We start from the raw sequence: 16,899 nt of genomic DNA on the forward strand, positions 1-16,899 counted from the left end.
ATATAAAATATATATACATATATGTATATACAGATATATATATATATATATATATATATATATATATATAAATAATAGAGAACATAACAAATATATATATATATATATATATATATATATATATATATATATATATATATGACCACAGGCACCGTTCATTGGGGTGAGGGGGCCCCAGCAACGTAAGTATTACATGTATCGATACCCCCAGCCAAACAGGTCAGCCCTGCCATACAATATCAACTATTGCAAATCCCATAAACAGGACCTGACACTACATGGGCACAAGATGTTAACAGTAAGCCATCCCACCTGTATGATGCCAGGCTGGTATCGATAACATATCATGCAGTACAGTCTTGCTACCATAGTGAATGTAGACTGTGGAAGCAATAAGCATTCCTAAGATCCATATACACAGACACATGTATGCAGATACACACACACACACACATATATCTATATATATATATATATATATATATATATATATAGTTATATATGTAGCTACACATACTCACACAGAGGTATGTCTTGGAAGGTACATAGAGGGTGCACACCATACTGAACAGCCAATATCCCTACAGTTGCAACCTTGTCAGATGGACAGTGTATGAGTCACCCATACATAAGACAATTGTTGCCTGAACCATATACCCACAGAGAAGTCAAAGGATGTAACATCACATACAGATTTGCATACATAAAAAAGGTTTATTTGTGTACTGTTACAGTTGTATATGCCATGTCATATAGCTGTTTAGACTTTGAAATACATACAAGCAGATTAATGCAACTCTCAAACAGATCATTTAATACAGTAATCCAAAAGCATAACATATGTTGGTGTCCACGCCAAGGCCTTCAAGTAGTACAACAGGAAAGACAGAATGGGCCGCAGGATAACAATCAATCAACTGTAAGTAATGCAGATGTATAGCCCAGCAGCCTCTAACTACACTCTGTACACAATCCCTAGGGAGAAAAGACCTAGGATGATACAATGGGAGGTATCTGTTACATAACAATGCATAACTGAAATCATCACAATCACACTGATGGCAGTAAGCAGTAGGCCAACAATGTTCCCAAGGTGAAATGTATGGTAATGCACATCCGCATACCTTAAGGCGGCTTACCACTGATATTCCTCAGATGTTTTAACAGCCTAGGTTTGTTATGGTGCATACCCCCCCCCCCCCCATAGACTGACTTACAGGCGCATATAAAACTGTTACATACACTGACTTCTAGACTGAAGAGCGGCACACGTGTTGTGCAGATGAAGCCCACGTATATATGGACCCTACCCCACAATATGTGTGGGGGCCATAACAGCACTGGAATGATGGTGGGAATGGCAGCATGACATAATCACAGGCCACGACATAACAATCCCTTACTGCATGTCATATGGACACAGCTTGGTATGTACGTGGAGGACAGAGGACGTTACACAGGCCCATATGTGAAATAGTGTTGTCATACACTGAGCAAGTTGCTGTTGTTACAGGATAATCTGCAACATACCCTTAGACAGGAATACAAAGTCAGAAACACAAATGGATGTAACCACCTACTGATAGCACTCAACGCACACACTGCCAGTGATATATCTGACACAAGACCTGTGTAGTGGACAGACAAAACATAGGCTCACAGTTGACAGCTATGCAGACAGACTGCAGTCCATGTTAAACTAGTATGTACACAAAAACCCTACAACACTGGTGCTATACAATGCATATAACAACACTACTCACACTTTCTCTGTAGTTCTGGCACCTTATACAAATATGTAGCTGCCCTGAGTCTGCAAATCCTCCTCTAAGAGGTATTGCCACATGCTGTCTGAAACACTGCTGCCCACACACAGGAAGGATGTCCACCATACAGGAAAGGTAAAGGGACCAAACCCACATGATGTAGGGATTTACAGTAGTGGGATGCCATAACAGTGGTAAGTGGAAGAACTACACAGCATGCTGCATGGAGGTAGCAAGTGGAGGACACTGATTTGTGCAGATGTCGTCACCTGATCATGTGCATCACCTACAAAATCCATGCTGCAATCTATTCAAAGCACCTCAATCCAGTTACTGGAGAGAGAACGAGAGAGAGAGAGACACACACACACACACACACAGAGACAGAGACAGACAGACAGACAGACAGGAAGCCATCAAGACATCAAGCAAACAAGCTAAAGGCTGAGAAAAAAAAAACAGCAAGCTATTCAGAAGAGCCATCATTCCCACAACAGGTATGTGAAGTATATATGCATGCAACTGACTGTGGTACTTGATCCATAATAATGGGATAGATGATGTTGCATGATTTATATGTGTACCAGGTGTTGTTGTTGTAACGATGTTCAGCTTAACAACTGCTATGGGCACTGGAGTCTGTCCCTGTGGGTAGTGGGTCATATCCATCAGCACTGCCTGACAAGATGTAAGCCATAATAGTTTGTGTTGTGTAATGGAAAACATGGATACTACTGTGGCCAATAGCTGGTGGTGGAATTAATGCCATAATGATGGACACATGGGTTCCAGAGGTCACCACTTCCAAGATACTCAGGTTAACTTGTAATGTAGTATGCTGAAATGCCATAGATGTGTAATAGGCGTACCTGAAATCTGTCGCTATATACCCCCCCGAATGATAAGGTGTGTCCATATGTGGCACCTGTCTGCGTAATAGCAAGACAGAACAGTCCAGCTGTGCATGAGGAAGAGTTAGAGATTGTGGACCTGATGTCTGAATGTACCATATATTTATATATATATATATATATATATATATATATATATATATATATATATATATATATATATATATGTGTGTGTGTGTGTGTGTGTGTGTGTGTGTGTGTGTATATACATACATATATATATATATATATATATATATATATATATATATATACACACACATGTATGTCTACAGATATACAAACACATATATACAGCATAATATATATATACACATATATAGAGACATATACATGTGTGTGTCTACATATATACAAATGCACAAACATATGTATATATATGTACATGTCCCCTAGTTTTGCATCACAGTGCTGCATGCTATGTCAGGGGAAATATCACACTTATCAATGCACACACACACACACACACACACACACACACACATATATATATATATATATATATATATATATATATATATATATATATATATATATATATAGATATAGATATAGATATACAGCAGTAACTGTGTGCAGCATGGATGGGTATGCCACATGTGAACCCCTTGTTTGGACCACGTTGTCCTTGTCTTTGAAGGTGGGATTGAGAATTCAGGAAGGATAGCAAGTATATTTGTCGAGGTGGGTTGGGTTGGTAGACACAGAAGTCAGCCTACAGAGGTGGTATATGACACATGTGATGGGTAAATACCCTGAATGGTGAGTGCCATATGTGATGTGGAAGCCCCATGAGCCCCCATATGGAAACAATGGGAACAAGGCCTCCAGCCATTGCCAGTCACAACAGCAGTTTCATGGACCTGAAGGTGCCTGGGCTGGAGGCTGAGTAGGAGGAGCATATGGACCCTGTCAGTGTGTACTGAGGGCCTCAAGGTGCTTTGGCATATCCTCCTGGTTTTTGTGGAGCTCCCTAAGCACCAAACCCTGGACCTGACCTTGGGTGACAGGGTCATGTCTGTGTGTGCCCCCAGGATGGAGGGACACCATCCTCTGAGGAGGTTCCACCTGAAGGTAGTGTGGACCAGTAGTTGAGGAGGCCCCAGGGTGGGTCTCACATGTGATGTGGCCTGGTAACATGGCCAGATGAGGTTAGAGAGGTGGCTCTGCTGGCAAATATCCCCTAAACATGCTATTGTGTCACTGTTATAGAACATATGTTGGTAGTAATAGTCTACAAAATCCTGGAACATATCTAATAGCATGCATAAATATCCCCAATAACACAGAATGTCAGATGTGCAGCAATCACATAGCAAGCATACCACATGCATATATGGAACCATAGTGGCCCTGACAATGGCTTGCAGGTGAATAATCTGTAACACGCCAGCAATGATAGTGTCCACACAGGGAACATGGCCACAGACACATAGTACAAAGTGTGTTACAATACAATATATATATATCCCACTGGTAGTTAAGCTGTAGTCATACCTACTGAGGTGTGTGAATAGCTTGTTGTCACAGATTTGGTGGTGGGGGGGGTGACAGAGATGTGTATTAAGAACTATGGTAACCTTGCTGTATGATTTGCTCAGACCTGTTTCCATCTTTGTCTTTCAGGCAAGTTGTCAGAAGGTCGCCTCCCAATCTATTCAGCAGCTGAAAATGAGATACTGCTGAGCTACATGATACAGCACTACCCACTACTGTTTGGCACGGCTGCTCAGGTGCAGCAGGAGTGGACCGCCCTGTGTAATGATCTAGTCCACAGGGGTCAATGATTTCGGACTGCATAACCGTAGTTATGAGCAGGCCCTTCATCATTGTTCTGACCTGCTTTGCAATGCCCATTGGCATGCTGCTGCAGTCCAGAGGGATCACCTTGCAACAGGGGGGTCATGCAAACCACCACCCCCCACAGCACAGGTAGAAGAGCTCCTCAGCAGCCTCGGTGCATCTGCCTGTAATAACGAATATCAAATGCCAGACACTATTCTGGAGGTGGGTGCTACCCACACACCAGCTGAGGAGCGTGCAGGTAAGGCAACAGGGCACATCAGTAGACCCTTTTTGTGTATGCATCCACATCTGTACAGGTAAATCATGCATATCTGATATGTCATAAATATTGTTTGTTGCTGCATAGCACTAATAAACAGATGTGCATAAGTGGTAGTATTGTGGACTTGTACTGCTGATGTACTGTAATGCTGTACCCATCCTGTAGCAATGCCACAGCTGTGGCCACTAACATTGCATCTCTCACACTCTTATGCAGATCCCTCTGGTATACCACCAAGGCAGCAGCCTGTAGCTGGTAAGTATGGTTTATGTTGATCCTTGCCAATACATTGGGCATGTAATGGCTATGGTATACGCCATGCACACATCTAACACACCTACCCTTAATGCATGTTGCACATGTTCACGTATTGTTGCTGTTAAATGGACTGCATCACAGTGGTGACCATAATGGGGTATTGGAAAGGTACATCAGACACCTGCAAGATAACTTCCATCCTGTCCTTGCAAAATGTGTCCACAGGGATTAACATAATGGTGGCATACATGGCCTACAGTAGAGACATGTGTGAAACATCATCCTTATGCAGTGCAACAACAGTGTACATACCAGCATTACAATGGCATCTGTTACAGATCTACACTATGGCATAATGTATTACTGTGGTCCACATTATTAGCTGGGACTTGGCTGTAACATGTGCTGCTCAGTGTATGGGACACTGCAAACTGACACACATGTGTAGGCCATACTTGTCAAGCATCTGCAAAAAAGCTGAAGGTGGGGAGGGGATGCCAGCATAAAACACCAGTGCACTGCAGCAGGGATTTATAAGGATGGTAAGAATGGCTGTATCTGCACACAGACAGGGTCAGGAACTGTGGCAGACATAACCCTACATCCACAGAAATAAGTGACTGTAGTGTGTGAACACCAAGGGGTGTGCACATGATTAGACCTTGCAATCATGCAGAGTTGGGGAACATGTGTAAGGCAGACTGACCATACACTAGCAAATGCAGATGGCCCATGCTAGTATACCCCTGCCAGGAATAGTGACTGCTGTAGTACATGTAACAGTAGGTGCAACAAACCATCATGATAATGGTGTGCAAACATAGGCACACACAGGACTGTATGCATTGTGGTTAACATCCGCACACCTAGCACCTTTTGTAGACACTGCATGTGGATGTACAGGGCTTACGGCACATATCAGGCTCGTGTACTATTAATATATATGGTGATGTGGTCCCATGGCAGATCAAGGAAGGGTGCATCATATCAATAAGGGTGTGTACACTCCCCATAGCCAAGGTATGGTCTGACAGTTGCCAGTGTTATACTATTGGATTGTTCATACATGGTCCGCTAATATTGAGAGCTGTAAACCAGACATCAAGCATTCACAGATGACATCTGTCCACATATCATCCCAGGTATGTGTTGCTGGAAAACATAGGGGCTGTGAGAATTACAGCTTACATAACTGACACAGTACTACACATTCAGCAATGGGTTGTACACCTGTGAGGTTTGGTGCACAGTACATGGCAGGGTGCAGAACAGGTGCACAGCAATACTGTGTACATGGGTGCAGTGGTATCTAGGGGAAGGGGCATCATGTACTAACACAGCCCATGCATCACACACATGTATACTGTTGCTAGCATGGATTGACTATAGCTGCACTGCATGCTGTTGTGTACCATATGTTATGCATGTTGACAGATGGGTAATGGGAGGACTGTGTGTACTATCTTTGTGCAACCTCACGTGTGTGTGTGTGTGTGTGTGTGTGTGTGTGTGTGTGTGTGTGTGTGTGTGTGTGTGGTTATTTTGTCGAGGTTGATGCATGTAGGATGCGTGTGCGGTTGTGTGAGTGTCCATGTGTGATTGTGGAGTTGTTCATATGGCACTACTTCCCTTTGGGATCGTGCAGTACATGGACATGGACTGACACATGACACACCAGGAATACTTTTCTGATATGTAATCACAGGACAGCTGATAGTATAAAAAGGTCTGTAGCATGGAACATGCATTGGGAGGGAAAGTAGAAACCAGGTATACCCTTAATATTGCATACAGCTGAGAGGTGAATGACAACTCATTTAGGCAGCACTACAGATACATTGGGGAATTACTAGACAACACCAGGGAGTGTATCCATATATTACAGTTTTCACATGATAGGTTGGTTAAGCAGAGTGTCAGGCATGTACTGAACAATCCTTACACATGATACTCCAGTGCATGACATTACGGAGGGAACGTAATAGCCCCTCACATACAGGGGCCATGCTCACAATGTCTGAACATACACAGGGTGAACACTGAATGACAGCAGTGAGGCCATGTAAAACCTACTCCACTCAAGTCAAGGAGTTAATGGAGTAACAGGTCTTGTGTTGTGATCACTTGTCTAGGCGTTTAGAGGAATGATATGTTAATGAGTGGTATTAATGAGTGTTGTGACCAAATGTGATGCATGAAGGGCAACTTATGGGAATAAACGTGGGACTGTCTGTAACATCATGGAAAGTTAGGTATTAAGGTGGAATGTGTGTGTGTGTGTGTGTGTGTGTGTGTGTGTGTGTGTGTGCGTGCGTGCGTGCGTGCGTGTGTGTGTGTGTGTGTGTGTGTGTGTGTGTATTGTTATGCAATGCTGTACAGGTCTTAAAATGTGTTTCTATTTCTCCCCCACAGGTGGTGAGGTGGGTCTGGGTCTCTCGTGCATGCATTCTGATGCTGGTGTCCATGCAGACACCGAAGATGATGATACTACTGTTGAGGCACAGATGGGTTTGTCAGGGGCCAAAACAGTGCCATCATTTGACATCCCCCGCTTAGTCACCCTAACCCTGCACACAGTTTCAGCGTGTATACATACCCCATCCCCAGTGGCCATAGGTGAGGGACAGTTGGCAGTTGGTGGCCGTGCACAGGAGAGTGTGGTGTCCATGCCTACTGTGTCTGTTCACAGCAGGCATAGCTGAAAGTCTGGCAAGCCACCACATAGGCAGATGTACCAGGGTGCACATGGTAGGGCCACTGGTCATCATTGTCCTGGCAGAAGTGCTACAACTGGTACCACCAGGTGCATGTTTCAGGCTGTAATGGCAGTGCAGGCACGTATGGAACTGTACACCAGACAGGGCCTGAGGCTGCAGAGGGCTGCTCTCACATCTGCAACTGACAACTTCAGTGACCTGTCTGATGCCCTCCGTGCTCATACCGCGGTCATGGATAGATGGTTTGGTGAGATGATGGGCCTCATTGACCATGGCTTGTCTGTGCTTGAGCTTGTGGTGGAGTGTGCAGACAGCCACGTGGACATAGGCCAGTAACACCAACAGCTGCCGGCCAACGTAGACATGCCAGGAAACTAAGCTGCTCCTGTAGTGGCAGTGCCAGCCCCAGCACTGCAGGGAAAGGCGCAGTCCACACCCCACCACAGCAGGCCACAAGCTTGTGGTCCTGGCCAGTTCCAGGAGGGGCCTGGATCCAGCAGACATCTGTCATCATTGGGAAGAGTAGCACATCATGGCCTATACATGGATGCGCCCATGGAACCCCTGGCAGGCACAGTCAGTGTGTCTGTGGCCGAAGGTGGTGAACTGCACACCCTGCCAGGTATACATACATACATACATACAAATCTTTCAAGCACGGGCATTAAGCCCTTCTAGCTTGCCAATATACCAAAACACTTGTCCCCATAATAAATGTCCAGGCTGTTCTTAAAAATATCTAAACTAGTACTTGCTTTAATGTAATTTGGTAGTCTGTTCCAAGCATCAGGTACTCTGTCAGAGAACCAGTTAGTACATTTCGCATTCCTATAGAATCTTCTACATAGGTTATCTGACGATTCTCTAGTACTTTTTGATAACCTCAAACACTCCCAAAGGTAATTGTCCCTAAATGCCCTATATATCTGAATAAGATCTCCTCTTAAATATCTGTAAGAGACACTGTACAAGTTCAGATATTTTAGTCTTTCATAATAACTTAGATTTTCACATCCATGAATACCCTTGGTATATTTCTGCTGTACTCTTTCCAGTTTATTCATGCTTGTTTTCTTATAGGGTTTCCATATTGTTATTCCATATTCAAGTTTGGGTCTAATGTAACTAACAAACAATTACTTCATTATGTTTGATTTCCTAGACTTTATAAATCTTTTTCTACAACCCATAGTTCTATAACTATCATTAGCCAATTAGTTGATATGATTAGAAAAACTCATAGCTGACTTTACCCATATACCCAGGTCCTTAAATGAGTCTACAGTTTCAATCACTGTGTGCTGTATTAAATATTCACATTTCAGTTTATGTCTCCCAAATCTCAAATGCTTAGTTTTTGATGTATTTATCAACATATTATTCTCCTGTGCCCAAATGGTCAATTTAGTCAAATTATTTTGCAGACATGCCTTATCTGTAACACATGTAATCAGTTTACCCATTTCAGGTTATCAGCATATAGACTGTAGAACACCTCAGATGAAAAAGTAACATCTGAAAGATACAATCTAAACAAGTAAGGGGCTAGTACAGAGCCCTGTGGGACACCTTGACTGTAACCATTTTACCTGTCCAGTTGGTGTGTGTTACTTGCCATATCCTATTTGTAAGCCATGCAGCTATCCATCTTATCAACAATACATTAATACCTAGTTGAATTAATTTATTGATCAGTGTTTTGTGCCTGACCCTGTCAAATGCTGAAGTTACATCTATATAAATCACATCACAACACAAATTTTCATTCATAGCTGTTATTATATTGTTATAGAACATCACGTTACAGGTGGTAATATATCTATTTTCAACATATGCATGCTGATATATGGTTTCAAGTCCCAACCTAATCAGTTCTGATAATAAATTAACCAGTATTACTTTCTCCATTATTTTTCCACAACATGAAAGTAGACTTAAAGGTCTATATGATTCTGGGTTTGTCCTACTCCCCATTCCCTTAAAGACAGGTTTAATAAGTGCATTTCTCCAATCCAGAGGAATCTCCTCATATTTATATGACCTAGTGAATAATAGATGTAATGGCAGTGTAAGTTCTTGCTGAAGTGTTCTCAGGTCATTGTTACTTATTCCGTCTCCTCCCTGCGCTTTGTTTGGATTGAGTTTGCACAGTTCTTTTTCAATATAATCTAATTTGATTCCAGTATCTGGGGTTACCTGGATGTCACTAGGACAATGTACCACCCTTTTTGTGGAGCCAAACTGTTTTGCATAAGATTTTGTAAATATATCTATAATCTGTTGTGTCTGAGAATAAATTTTGGAATCTGCCCACAGTTTATCAATTTGTGTATCTTTACTCCTTCCACATCTTATGTATTTATAAAAAGGTTTCCTATTATGCTCAATATCTTTATATAAATTTTCTTCAAATTTTTCTTGATCTTGTCTAACACTATGCTTAATCTGTTTGTCCAGCTCATTTATTTCATTTTTCAAAGTTGTAGTTCAACCTCTCTTCCATTTCTTATATTTTTTTTGTCTCTCACCTTAATCAGGTATCTTGTTCTTATGGAAATATACTCCCTGATGTTGGGTGCCTAGATCCTGATGTTAAACATATTTTTGACTTTTTGCACTCAAACGCTTTCATTTCAAATTTCTCTTTCAAAACTTTTCACATTCTATCTGCAGTTTTTCCACTGAACACCTCACTCGAGTTAGTTTTATGTAGTAACTGTTTTGCTTCTGTATAATCTGTAATTACCCTTCTGTGCATTGGCTTAGATTTCAGTTTGGCAGAATTATCTAGCAACAAATTAAACTTTATGACCCCATGATCACTGCACATCAATGGTGGTAAAACTTGACTTGAAGTTACAGTAATTTCTTTGGGAATACAAACAATATCTAGCATATTTTGTCCACTGGTAGTTTTTTCTACAATCTGAAGCATTTGTTGTTCCTGAATACACTCTGTGAATAATTTCTTTACTAATGTTGTTGAATCAATATTATTCCAGTCTGTTTCTGGCAAATTTAAGTCCCCAGCTAATATTATTCTGCCCTCCTGTGTTTCATGTAAAAAATGTATGAATTCCACTAGGTCATCTGCAAATGACTTTGGTGGTCTGTACACTCCAACAATTGTTATATGTTCCAGGGTTGTCTTTATTATCAGAGTTACAGTCTATAGTATTGGTTTTATCATTGAACATGTAATAATCACAAGTCTCATAGCACCTCCACCTGATTTTTTGTTAGGTATGGTCTGCAGCTGTCCAAAAACACCTGTATAGGGCAGCCATATGACAGAACTGTGTGCATGCATACCCACACACTATGCAAATACACAAAGGGCAACCCCATACCTACACACAGCACATCACCACACCCCATTCAGATAATTAAAACCCTCACCCACACACATGGTGTCAAATGTATGGCCCATCCTCAGCCTCTGGCAAACCAGCAATACGCCCTGTGCATATGATGATACCTGTGCCACATCCCTGTCATCCATAACATCGATGCAGGGACAGGTTAATATGGTTCTGATGCACACAGTGACTGTAATACAGTGTAGCAATGTACTACAGTGTAACATGTAGTCAGGGGTAATGTGTAATGCATACATGTCAGGTAATGTAGCTGTCCAGCTCAGGGTTTGACATGGCCTTGTATGTTAAGAAGAGATCGCCTCTGAGTAGACGATATGCCACAGAGTACAGCTGGAGGTTTTCTAGATGGTCAGCATAGGGCATCTGCTTTAGGCCTGTGATTCTTTACTGAGGTATTTCTGTGGCCTTTCCAGCTGTTGCAGATGTCTTGTGAGGTACATACCAAAATGGGGCATTGTACTCTATAATGGGTCTAATGAGGGATGAGTACAGTGGGACACTGACCTCCTTTTTTCTGGATGAAAAGCCCTTAGTGATGAGGTGTGCCACATAGAAGGATTTCTTGACTGTTCTGGCGATGTGATTATTGAAGATGAGACCATTGTCCACCTGTGTCCCTAGGTCTGTCATCACACTTTCGGTGTTTAGTGTACTATTACTTATGTGGCAATTCATGGGTAAATAGTATTTCCCAATGGGAATAACTATAAATTTCTTGGCATTAAGCTTGAGCCCATGGCTCTGGCACCAAGCCTCTGTTTCTGTAAGGCCCTTTTGTAGAATATCCACATCATTTGGGGATTCAGTAATGACTCCCAGTTTGCAGTCATCTGTGAACTTTGTTAGCCAAAGTCCCTTAGTGTTGGCCTGTACATAAGTGAAGTAGATGCCAAACAAGAGCGGTCCCAGGACTGAACCTAGAGGTACTCCACTTTTCACTTGTCTGGAGCTGGATTTGGAGTCGGCTGCTTTTACAGTCTATGTTCTGTCACCAATCCAGTTGGCAACCCATCGAGTGATGTAGGGATGTATGCTCAGCTTAGTAAGTTTATCTATGATTCCAGAGTGAGGGATGTTGTCGAAGGCCTTAGCGAGGTCCTGATAGGCTGGGTGGACTGCCTTACCCTCGTATACAGCTCTGGAGACTGATTCGAAAAAGTCAATCAGGTTCAGGAGACAAGATTGGCCCTTCATGAGCCCAAACTGGGTGGGGTTCAGTGTTTGAGGGTTGCCAATGTCTTTGTTTATATGTTCCATGATAATGCATTCCATGCCCTTGCAGATCAGGCTCGTCAGACTGATGGGATGGTATTTCCTGGGATCCAAGGATGATCCCCCCTTGTGGAGTGGGATAACTGTAGCTGTACGCCATTCAGTGGGCCCAAAGCCTGAGGTGAGGCTATGATTAAACCTGACCCTTAGGTGATGTGCTAGTTAATTTTGTAATTCTTGTAGTACACAGCCCGGGATGTCATCTGGTCCCATGAATGCTGTATTCTTAGCTGTGTAGAGTGCAGTTTCTACCTGTGTGGCCGTGATTACCAGAATTTGGCAATCTTTTGGTATTGAGATGGGGCCTTTAGGGGGTGCGAAGGGGGTAGGCTCTAAATCGATCTGCCAGGATATTGACAATATCCTTGGGTTAGTATATTTAATGCCATTGTGTTGTAGCTCAAAGCAGATCTGAGCATTTCCATTTAGATTCTTGACATAACTATAGAATGCCTTGAGGTTGTCTTTGGAAGCTTTGGCATTTTTATTTTCATAACTAGCTTTGGAGAATTTTATGAGGGATCGCAGCTTCTTACTGAGGCTGGTAAGGGAGTTTTTCGCATCCTGGGATTATCCTATTTTCTGCAAATGTTTCTTCCTTCTGTTGTATAGTTTGTTTATGGCAGGGGACAACCAGATTGGCTCCCTTTTTTTGGAGGAGAGCATCTTGGTTCTATTTGGGATGGCACGATTCATGCACGAGTGGATGTGCTCGTACAGTGCCTTAGTGTAGGATTCAGCAGTCAAACTTTCAGCTCCCATCTCCATGGGTGTCACGAAGTTTGTCACTTCTGACTTCAGTAGCATGAAGTTGGTTTTGGAAAGGTGTTTTACGGAGGTTTCCTTACTGGGTGGTGGGAGTAGGGTTGGGATGTCGATGTCAAGGTTGATTAGCTTATGGTCAGACCTGACCAATGAGGGGGTGACCACTGGTGTGGAGCATCTATCTCCCATGTTGGTAATGACCAGGTCTAGGATATTGGAGCCAGGTCTAGGATATTGGTTGGACAACGTATTAGTTGATCTAGGGTGTTGGAATATATGAATTCCAAGAAGGGTTGGGAAAAGGTGTTGGTACCCGAGTAGTTTTCACAGTTAATGACAGGGTAGTTGAAATCACCCAGTATTAGGATGTTTGGCTGTATCTTAATATTTTCCAGTATGTTTAGAAAGGTGTAGTGAGAATCTTTGGGCATGGTGGGGAATTTGTAGCAAGCTACAATTTGGATTGCAGTCTTACCTAGTGTTAGTTGCACCTGAGGATTTTCAGATGCATTCTGTTGGGCAACTAGCCTGGAGGTGTGAATATCCTTAGTTTATATGGACACTCCTTCACTTTTAGTGTTTTGGTCTTGGTTTGGTGGCCGAAATGTGTGGCAAGAGTTGTAGCCTGGTATTGCAGGGGTGCTCTCTGGAGCTTTGAACCAGGTCTCAGTTACTGCACAGATATCGATGTTCTCCATTTTAGGAATGCCTCGAGAGAGTGCATTTTGAGGTTTAGACTTCTAGTATTGCGTATTTTGCATGCTTGTATCTGTTACGGTGGTGGTTTTGTCCTTTGAACCTTGCCTAGAAAAGGCACTATAGGGGTGGCAAGAGCTTTCGCCGGTAACCTGAATTCCAGGGGCGACAGGTGCAGACCATCTCTGGCAAAGCATCAAGTCGTCCCAGGCAGACAGATACTGGATCCCCTTTGAATGATACCAGAAGCTTAGCCAATTGTTGAAGTCATTGCTGTGTATATGTATATATGTGAGTGTTTATATGTATATATATATATATATATATATATATATATATATATATATATATATATATATATACATATGTGGATAAATATGTACACATATATGTTTACCAGATGTCCAGAACATGGAGTGGAGTTCTACCTCAGCACCAATAGTCCCAACCTCTTAGTGCAAGGGGATGTCATGGATGTATTGCAGTTATATATGTAGACTGTTGCTACTGTAATAGGGGTTGTCTTAACAGACATGTTTGGTGTGGGAGGTCACATCTGCTGTAGACATGTGTGCCACTGGCTATGGACAGACATCCTAAGGACATCATAGTACAGTACCACTGCTAACACAATAATGATTCTGTGGACTACAGCAGAGATATGACCAATATATGTGTACAGTCTGGCACTCTGTGGTTAGTCCAGAAGTGTACACATGTCCCCTTCATGCGAGACATGTGGACCACACCTCCCAATGTGGATGCTACTAGCCATGTACATGGGTATATCATGACAATACTGGACTATATATGCCCACACAATTTATGCACGCACACACGCCAATCGTCCTGACACATAATACCTGGTGGTGCAAAGATCACATAGCCACATACTACCCAGTAGATAGTGACATGCATCTGTACAGCATACCACTGCTTTGTCAGAAATACACAACAGTTATGGTGGCCTGGCAGCAGTATGTCTTGCAAATAACTGAACATAACAGCACACTGGGTAATTACACTAGGCTGCTAAGCATGTCACAAAGCACTGTGCAAACTATAGTCAGACTACCACAACACTGGACTACATTTTATATGGGGAATATACATGTACCTCTGATTATAGCAGGCTCGACATGCAAGTCACAGCACAGCGTAGCAGACACCTGTGAAAAAGTGCATACATACATACAATGTAAATGCAGCCACAGCCACATAAGATACACAAGCTTAATAACATTATAACGGTTGTCTGATAAACACCATCCTCATATGTGCCACTCACACACTAACCCTACATACAGTGGTTCATGGCACAATAGTTGTCTGTGGTATGGGACATGTTTGTGTGTCTGGCCCTACAGACATGAAAGCCAATAAGGTACCATATACTGGAGCAGCATGTAACATCAGATAGAACAGGACCAACAACAATGCCATCTACCACAGTCTGTGCACAGCCCAAGGTACGTATGTGCAATACACATATTGTCATCAATCACACTAACTCAGGGGTCTGCAACCTGTGGCTCTGGAGCCACATGTTGCTCTTCTACCCCGCTGTATTGGCTCCCTATAGCTCTGAAGATTAATGGCCACTCTACCGCACAACACACACACACACACACACACACACACACACACACACTGAGAGTGATTGAGTGACAAACTTTACATATTGCTTTTATAAACTTGCTAGGATACACTGCTCCTGTTGCCATGCCTTCCACACACACTGAGAGCAACTGAGCAATCCCCTGGCAGCAGTGGCATCTCCTGAAAGGTTTCTGTACCTCTCATCTCTCAGACTCATACCACAAGGATTCTGGACAGCGCCACTAATAAAGGGTAAAAAGGAACAGGAGTAGGGACTGACTTTAAATATTGCTCTCATAAACCTGAAAACTTGCTAGAATAACATAGTGTCTGTTAACAAGCATGTTACACACACACACACACACACACACACACACACACACACACACACACACACACACACGCACGCACACACACTGAGAGAGATCAAGCAATCCCAACACAGGAACAAAAATAGGGATGGATTTTAGATATTGTTCTTATAAACTTAGTTCTTTTATAGTTAGTATAACTATATATAAAACCTTATACGCTCTGTTATCTTCATTTTAGGGGTCAAATAGATGTTGTGGCTCCTGATGAATTTAATTTGGTGGGAGAGGAGTAAGAAATATCTCTTTGAATAGTGAAGGTTCAAGACCTCTGCCCTATGTACACAGACCCCAGTACTGTACACACAACCGCAGAATGCCCAAGTAATGTCCTCAGAAACAACCCCTACTATACACAACATGTCCAGCAGTCTGATATCTGACTGGCTTGTTATCAGGTATGATGTCAATAAATAATGGTGTACAGAGCATATGCACCTCTTACTGCATGACATATGTACAAAGGGTGACAGACTTGTGGCTGGAGCTATGAACACTGGCCCAATATTGGCATGTTGCTGTTATAACCTCAGACATTTACTGCCATACCAGGGTTTGTTGAGACGTATGTCCAATGAGGGATATGAAGTCTCCATGTACTGACTGCAATCCTCACACTATGCTTCTGCAGTTCTCAGATAGGTGTTCTGTGAGTAACACAAGAAACAAAAGGTTCCACACACTGCCCAGTCTGCAGATGATCCTACAGATGGGGGTTTCATCACAAACATAACACTGTCATGAGAATTATTAAAACATGCAGACTAGCCATAACCACACACACCCTGTTAAATCGACATTACTCCAAATGAAGAATAGCAACACTTACAGTCTGTAGAAATGTCTGGCACATCCCCCTCCTGTCTGTTGGCCTTTTTCCACATTGTATGCTGTTTGAGATAAATCCCAAAACCATCTGTGATGATGTTTGCCAAACAGCAGATATAGGTTCCACTTACAGTAAATGTTACAGCCCAACACCAACATAATGTTCCTAGATATTGTAGTGTGTTTCCATGCAATTGGCTAGGGGAATAGGGTTGGGAGGGTGGCCTAATGATTGAGGTGTTTGCCTTACAAACACAAGGTGCAGGGT

Source organism: Protopterus annectens, chromosome 1.part1 (genome assembly GCF_019279795.1).
Source record: "Protopterus annectens isolate FY-2018-M chromosome 1.part1, PAN1.0, whole genome shotgun sequence".
In the NCBI taxonomy this organism is placed as follows: domain Eukaryota; kingdom Metazoa; phylum Chordata; order Ceratodontiformes; family Protopteridae; genus Protopterus; species Protopterus annectens.